Below are 8,869 nucleotides of genomic sequence, written 5' to 3'. Positions count from 1 at the left end.
GCTAAAAAGGTTACAAACGCCTGTAAATGGTACATAACTGAAATCATCAGAATAACAAACATCTATTAAACATATACTATGTGCCAGAAACTATATCAAGAACTTTAGCAGGCCCGGCGCGGTAGCTCACGCCTGGAAGGCCAAGGCTTTGAGCTAGGAGTTCGAGACCAGCCTGAGCAACATGGCAAAACCCCATCTCTGCAAAAAAAACAAATTTAAAATTAGCCGGGCATGGTAGCGGCTGTAGTCCCAGCTACTCGGGAGGCTGAGGCAGGAGGATCACTTGAGCCCAGGAGGTAGAGGCTGCAGAGAGCCGTGATCACGCCACTGCACTCCAGCCTGGGCGACAAAGCGAGACCCTGTCTCAAAAAACACGAACAAAAAAAGTTAGAAGATACTGCTAGAATTGACTAAATAAATAAATAAATAAGAAAAACAATGTTACCTGCAGGACCGTAACGCCCAGTGAATTACAAACTATTATCCCTGGCCAGACGTGGTGGCTCACACCTGTAATTCCAGCACATTGGGAGGCCGAGGCGAGCAGATCACCTGAGGTTGGGAGTTCGAGACCAGCCTGACCAACATGGAGAAACCCCATCTCTACTAAAAATATAAAATTAGCCGGGCGTGGTGGCACACGCCTGTAATCCCAGCTACTTGGGAGGCTGAGACAGGAGAATTGCCTGAACCTGAGAGGCAGAGGTTGCAGTGAGCCAACATCGTGCCACTGCACTCCAGCCTAGACGATAAAGCAAGACCCTGTCTCAAAAAAAAAGAAAGAAAAGAAACTATTATCCCTGCTGTTTTACAGAAAAATATTAAGTAGCCTGGGTCTGTCCCACTCCCACACCTTAATCTTTTTCTTTCTTTTTCCTTTTTTTTTTTTTTTTTTTTTGAGACAGGGTCTCACTCTGTCGCCCAGGCTGGAGTGCAGTGGTGCGATCTCGGCTCGCTGCAACCTCTGCTTCCCAGGTTCAAGTGATCCTCCTGCCTCAGCCTCACAAGTAGCTGGCATTACAGGCATGTGCCACTGCGCCTGCCTAATTTTTGTATTTTTAGTAGAGACGGGGTTTCACCATGTTGGCCAGGCTGGTCTTGAACTCCTGGCTTCAAGTGATCCACCCACCTCAGCCTCGCAAAGTGCTGGGATTACAGGCATGAGCCACTGCGCCTGGCCACCTTAATCTTTTTAAGCAAATACAGAATGGAAACTGCCCTCACAGGATTAAGGAGAGTTACAAGCCAGGCTTTAGGCAGCATTATATATAGTTAGCTGTTATCCAGGGTGCACAAGTGTACTTTGACCCACTTCCCTGCAGCTGCTAACTCACTGAACATCACTCCACGTGCTAGACCACCTGCTACCTGTTTCTCCATGGTTCTTACCATGAGTAAGAATTTCTGACGCTAGACTCATAAGATCGTTTTGCCCAAGAACGGGTTGTTTTTCAGATCCTGAATTCTGACATCCCCCACCAAGGAACCCACTCAGCACAAGAATGAGGTTTCTTGGTCTCCCTGTCTCATGACTTCACCCTTCACCTCTTGACCAATCATCGATCCCCACACTGCAGCCCCTGTCCAGAGGACTTAAAAACCCTGCCCCCCAAACCTCTCAGGGAGGTGGATTTGAGGCTTCTTCCCATCTCCTCATTCAGATGCCCTATGATTATTAAACTCTTTCTTTGCTGCAGCCAGGTGTCTCTGTATGCTGACTCACTGTGCATTGAGCAAACAAAACTATTAAATTACAGTACTACTTACTCTTCTAATTACAGTGCTTATATGTATGAGGGTTAATATAAATACATATGACTCCTTAAAAATTAAAGTATGTTTCTTCTGACTATAAAAATTATATATAACCGGGTGCAGTGGCTCACACCTGTAATCCCAGCACTTTGGGAGGCCAAGGCGGGCGGATCATGAGGTTAGATCAAGACCATCATGGCCAACATGGTGAAACCCCGTCTCTACTAAAAATACAAAAATTAGCTGGGCGTGGTGGTGCATTCCTGTAATCCCAGCTACTTGGGAGGCTGAGGCAGGAGAATTGCTTGAACCCGGGAGGCGGAGGTTGCAGTGAGCCGAGATCGAGCCACTGCACTGGGTGCAGAGCCTGGGTGACAGAGTGAGACTCTGTCTCAAACAACAACAACAACAACAAAAAACTCATGCTAGTTTAATTTTCATTTCTTTGATGACTTGCTATTTTTCCAAATGTTTACTAGTATTTTTATTTCATCTATTAGAAATGATATATTCATGTCCTACTGACTTCCAAGGGAAAGATAGAAAGTTGTTTTGCCAGGAACTATGAAGGTTGTTTGAATGGAGTCATCATAACCTAAAAAAAAGGTGAAATAACGAAGGTGAGATTTTTACTTACCATTGTTTGTTCCTACAGAAGGAATGCTGGAGCTGATAATTATGAGAATTTATCCTTCCATCCCTCATAGCCTAAGAATATTCATTATTTTCCCAATATCTGCACTGAGCCTGTAAACCAAAATGTATCTGAGACATGTCTCAATCAATTTACAAGTTTATTTTGCCAAAATTAAGGATGCTTACCTGGGAGACAGGACTGTGCCTTTTTCCAAAGGTGATTTTGAGGGATTTAGTTTTGTTTGTTTGTTTGTTTTTGAGACAGAGTCTCACTCTGTTGCCCAGGGTGGAGTGCAGTGGTACAATCTTGGCTCGCTGCAACCTCCACCTCCCAGGTTCAAGTGATTCTCATGCCTCAGCCTCCCAAGTAGCTGGGATTAACAGGCGCGTGCCACCACTTCTGGCTAATTTTTGTGTTTTTAGTAGAGACGGGGTTTCACCATGTTAGCTAGGTTGGTCTCCAACTCCTGACCTCAGGTGATCCGCCCACCTCAGCCTCCCAAAGTGCTGAGATTACAGGTGTGAGTCACCGCGCCCAGCCAGAAGGATTTAATATTTTATTTATTTATTTATATTTATTTTTTTATTTTTGAGACAGAGTCTTGCTCTGTCACCCAGGCTGGAGTGCGGTGGCACAATCTCGGCTCACTGCAACCTCCGCCTCCTGGGTTCAAGCCATTCTCCTAGCTCAGCCGCCCCAGTAGCTGGGATTACAGGCGCACACCACCATGCCCGGCTAATTTTTGTTGTTTTTAGTAGAGACGGGGTTTCACCATGTTGGCCAGGCTCGTCTCGAACTCCTGACCTTATGATCCACCTGCCTCGGCCTCCCAAAGTGCTGGGATTACAGGCGTGAGCCACGGTGCCCGGCAAGGATTTAATATTTAAAATGGAAAAGCAGGCTGGAAGGGAAAGAAGGAGAGTATGGTCACATTACTGAATTTACATGTTGCAAGAGACAAGGAGCAAGTAGGGGAATAGTCAATTATGTATTACTCTCGTGCTTACCATAAGATAAGGTGGACATAGAGTAGTTAGCTGCAGTCAGTCCTGCTTAGGAATGAAAGGAAAGGCAACTTCTTGCATGACTCAGCTTTCAGCTTAATTTTTTTTCTTTTGGCAGAATGAATTGGGGTCCCAAGTTTTTATTTTCCTTTCACAAGCCTCTGAATAAACAAAGTTCCTGCCCACATGGCATTCAATTGCTAAACAATTATAATCACATGAATACATACACATATACGTATATGTTTTATATATATATATAATATATATGTTTAATACGTATGGCCGGGTGCAGTGGCTCACACCTGTAATCCTAGCACTTTGGGAGGCTGAGTTGGGTAGATTGCTTGAGCCAAGGAGTTCAAGACCAGCCTGGTCAACATGGTGAGACCCCATCTCTACAAAAAATACAAAATACAAAAATTAGCTGGTCATGGTGGTGTGCACCTGTAGCCCCAGCTACTCAGAAGACTGAGATGAGAGGACTGCTTGAGCCTGGAAGGCAGAGGTTGCAGTGAGCCAAGATAGTGCCACTGCACTCCAGCCTAGGAGACAAAGTGAGACTCTGTCTCAAAAAACAAACAAACAAAATACATTCATATAGAGAGAGAAAAAGAGGGAGATTTTATAATGATATGCATGAGGAATGTATAGGGGAAGAGGCTAAAAATAGGCCGAACTTACTAGTGAATATATTGAGGAGGTAGGACTGTGATTGTTTTTAAGTGATCGAGGGAAAATAGTGTACTGATTTTAAAATGGAAAACTCAACTTATTTTTTAAAAATTAAAACTCTGACAATTAAGAGGGAGGTTTAATTGAAATCACAGTGGCTGCTCAGGGAAGTTTATAAATCTCGAACTGCAACGACTCAATAAGCATGAATTGCTTGTGATGATATTGATTTAATAGTTATTTTTTCCTTAATAGAAAACACATCTTATCAATATAATGTTATTTGTAAAGCATGGAAAGGACAAAGTGCTCTTGGGAGAAGTAGAAAGAGAATTTCACTCTGAGAAACCTATTTGGAGAAAGCTCCTCATCTCTGGCTTAGACTTTAAAATTAGTTAATAGTGTAATTAGGGATAGTTGTAGTAATAGTGGTATTGGTATGGTAGTTAGAGTTTAAGTGTCACACAGAATACCCAGACCACCTTCCCCCAAGTGCCACTAAACTTATTCTTCTAATCAAACCTCTGCTCAAGGGATGTCTTCTTCCTCTCTTGGAAAGCTGTGTTCCTTACCTCAGAAACAGCCCTCCATAAACCTGCCCTTAAGAGAATCCTTGGCCAGGCACAATGATTCACGGCTGGTAATCCCAGCACTTTGGGAGGCCAAGGCGGGTGGATCTCTTGAGGTCAGGAGTTCGAGAGTTGTCTGGCCATCATGGTGAAACCCTGTCTCTACCAAAAAATAAACATTAAAAATAAAAAAACTAGCCAGGTATGGTGGTGCGTGCCTGTAATCTCAACTACTTGAGAGGCTGAGGCAGGAGAATCGCTTGAACCTGGGAGGCAGAGGTTGCAGTGAGCTGAGATCGTTCCACTGCACTCCAGCCTGGGCAACAGAGCAAGACTCCATCTCGAAAAAAAAAAAAAGAGAGAGAGAGAGAGAATCCTTAAGACACACCTTCTTGGATGCCCTCCTGAGAAATGTCAAGAGTAGCCAATATAGTCACCCCAGTCGGCTGTGGTGTGTGGGCCTCTAGTGTTTTAAGGTTCTAGGCAACTTAGCCCCTCCCAGGAGATGCTGATTTACTTTTCTCAAGATGCATAAAGTCTCATCACACCAATATCTGAAAAATCTCTTTTCAAAGAGATGCAGGCAGCCTTCCAGCCCCATGATGTTAATACACAGGGTTAGGCAGCCTGGCAAGTGCACTGGGGCCCCCACTGAAGGATCATCTGGTTTCCATAGCAACAGTCCTTCCTTTCCACGGAGGATTCTATCATCTCTCCTGCCCACTCAGGCTTTCCAGAATGAATTGTTTTTTGTGACTATAGGTGTTTGTCCTTGATCCTGCAAAGAGAAAAGACATATTCATTTAAAACAAACACCCCCCACCCCGCCCCGCAACTGACTGCAGCTAGAATACTGCATTGCATCAGCTGGTCTTCCTTTCATTTAAAAATTCCATGTCCTTTCTCCATTTTGCTCCGTTCTCTAGCTTTATCCATCATTTTAGAAAACAGGTTTCTCTGACAGAAAACAAACAGATGGCAACTCCATCATCCTAAAACTGGCTGTGACGGGGCTCTAAAATTAAGTGTTCATGGGGCTCCCAGAAAGCCTAGGCTTGCATGGTATGTGTGGCTGACCTGTGAGTTACGATTGGAGGGGCAAGAGAAGGCTTTCTATACACAGATGGCTCCCCATACAGTGTCACAGTCTCTGAAGTGTTGCCTTTTGAGGTTTGTTTTCTTAGGTTAGGCACTGCTGTCCTGTCAGTATTTTCCTAAATTGCCAATACTCCTGGGAAGAGTAATACGTTAGGTTACTAATACTGAAAGAACTTGGGAAAGAGAGGAGGGGGTGCAGCGGGAAGGGAATAAAAGGGGCTCTGAAGACCACCTTTGTGTGCTTCACAGTGACATCTTCTGCAAGAGGGGAAGTGCAGGTCTTCATCTCTCTCTTTGTCTCTCTCTGTCTCACACACACACACACACACACACACACACACTGCAGGACGCCTTCTGACAATTACAATACAGTAGTGAATTCACCGAACAGGACTGTTCCCTGAAACACCTACATACAATCCCGCTGGAAGACCTTTGAAACAGCCCTGCAGTGACTAAAAACTCTGTCCCCAGTGCCACTTGTTTAACCCTACAGTTTCCACAGACTAAAGGTAATTTTCCTTTGGTTAATATGAAAACACCAAATAGTCAGATTGCTTTGTTAAATAAAGTGGATTACGGTGAATCTGTTCACTTCTATGTTTTATATTGCCCTCACTCCACAAATCACAGAAGATATTTATTTTTCCCCCAGTTAAATTCTGTTACCACAACCATTACAAACAAATGTCTATATAACCAAAATGTTAGTCAGCCCCATTCCAATGGAGCACATTTTAAGTGATGTTTAATGGGACATAATTTGAACATAAAATTCTATCTGTGCACTGTTTTCAAGTCTTTGAATCAGGCCTCCACCTATAGATGTTGGTTACCTATCAGGGAGCAACAGGTGATGCTAAGGATCACTTTGTAAAAACCAGGAATCACATCCCTGTAACTGAGAGGAAACTGACTATATTCATCAGAGTTCTCCAGAGAAATAGAACTAACAGAATGTGTATATACATAGGAGGAAATTTCGTTTAAGGAATTGACTCGTGTGATCGTGGAGACTTTGGGAGCCCAAAATCTGATGGGAGAAGCTGGCATGCAGGAGGCCCAGGGAAGAGTTACAGTTCTAGTCCACAGGTAACCTGCTAGAGAATTCCTTCTTGTTCTGGATGAGTTTGGCCTTTTGTCTATTCAGGCTTTCAAGTGATTGGATGAGGCCCACCTACATTATGGAGGGCAACCTTCTTTACTCAAAGTCTACAGATTTAAATGTAAATCTCATCCAAAAACACCCTCACAGAAACATCCAGAATAATATTTGATCAAGTATCTGGGCAACATGGCCAAGCCAAGTTGACACAGAATTAACCGTCACACTGGATCACAAGGGCTGTGTTCAGCAAGAACTGACCTTGGTCAAACCCTGCCCCTGCCCTTATGCCCCACTCTTCTTCATTCTGGGTCCTGCTATTTCCATTTTATCATGTCTTCATCTTCTTTCCCCACCTTTCAGGTACCTTTCCTCTCTGACCCTATCCCTAGACTCACCTCCTACCCCCCACTCAAAGCCCTTCCTTCCTTAAAAAATGATGTTAGTCATTACACTTTAGGATTTAAATTAATCATTCTGTTAGCCGTCTTACTAACTTTCTCACTGTGAAAGGAAAGCATATTAAAAGAATTTCAGGGATCGATGAAGAGCTGAGGGAGGTATTTTTCTAGGAAGAGAAAGTGACTAACAGAAATCAAGACAAAGGGGGACAATCAGATTTTTCAGATGACAGAAAGCAGGTAAACTCTAGAGATCTAGAGAACTAGCAAATGGTCTCTTCAGGGTGTCATCATTGCAGTAAATAAGCTCTAGCTATTTCTGTCTTTATTCTTCAGGGTATTCAAGATTGCAGTTACTTAGGAGAGACAGAGCATCTGACTGATTGAACTTGGGTTCTGTACTCACTCCTGGGCCAGAGGGAGGCAGGGTACCTGGTCTGACAATCCTTCCAAGGCTGCATGAACCGGAGGAGCTGTTACCAGAAAAGGGCAGAGTGAATTTGGGGCAGCAAAAACATTTATTGCTTATCGACTATCACTGCAAGGATTACTCAGAGGGTGATGCAGAATCAGCACCCCTCTATTTCTAAGATGACCTTGAATGTCAGAGCAAGGCACAAACAGGTTGCAGAGACATGTGGAGTATCTGAAGCACTGTCTCAGGATCCTTCCTCTCCTGCTGGATGCTAAGGACCTTAAGGACAAGAGCTATCTTTGCTTGCAATTTATTTGGCAGGCCCTGCAGGGCTGTGCAAATGATTCTATTTAATTTTTACTACTTGTGAGAAGGCACAGAGGGCTTTGAGAGGGCACAGAGGGCCTCTTATAATGGGTAGATATGCACATTAGCTGATACACTGGAAACTTTCCAGCAGGCATATCCTTCCAAGATGATAAATATTCCTCCTTGTTGGAGAAATTGAAGACATTTGTACTTGCAATCTAGCTTATCTAGTAAAACAAGACAAACTAACCAGTGATAGGGAGAAACACGTTTGCATTATTTTCCAACCTTGAAAATGATGTCAGATTATTGGACTGAGAACCAATGTCATCTTCTGGATCTGGTAATTATTTGGACAAAATCTCTTTGATTCTAGGTTCAAAGTCAAGGTGTCAAAAAAAAAAAAAAAAGGATACAACTGTTAAGCTTATTTAATTATACCTCTCACTGTACAAATAAGGAAACTAGGCCAGGCGTGGTGGCTCACTTCTGTAATCCCAGCACTTTGGGAGGACAAGGCCAGTGGATCACCTGAGGTCAAGAGTTCGAGACCAGCCTGGACAACATGGCAAAACCCTGTCTCTACTAAAAATACAAAAATTAGCTGGGTGTGGTGGCAGGCGCCTGTAATACCAGCGACTTGGGAGGCTGAGACAGGAGAAGCGCTAGAACCTGGGAGGCGGAGGTTGCAGTGAGCCGAGATCATGCTACTGTGCTCCAGCCTGGGTGACAGAGTAAGACTGCGTCTCAAAAACAAACAAACAAAAACAAATAAGGAAACTGGGCTCAGAGAGATGAAGGTACACAGGTGATGGGTAGATAGGGACAAAGAAAAGAACCTAACCCTTTGGACTCCCCAAGCCATTCTAATATTTGTTTTTGTAAGTTAGTAGCTTCTGCA

This window comes from Pan troglodytes, chromosome 19 (genome assembly GCF_028858775.2).
Source record: "Pan troglodytes isolate AG18354 chromosome 19, NHGRI_mPanTro3-v2.0_pri, whole genome shotgun sequence".
NCBI lineage: Eukaryota > Metazoa > Chordata > Mammalia > Primates > Hominidae > Pan > Pan troglodytes.
Note: the sequence above shows the minus strand (reverse complement) of the source record.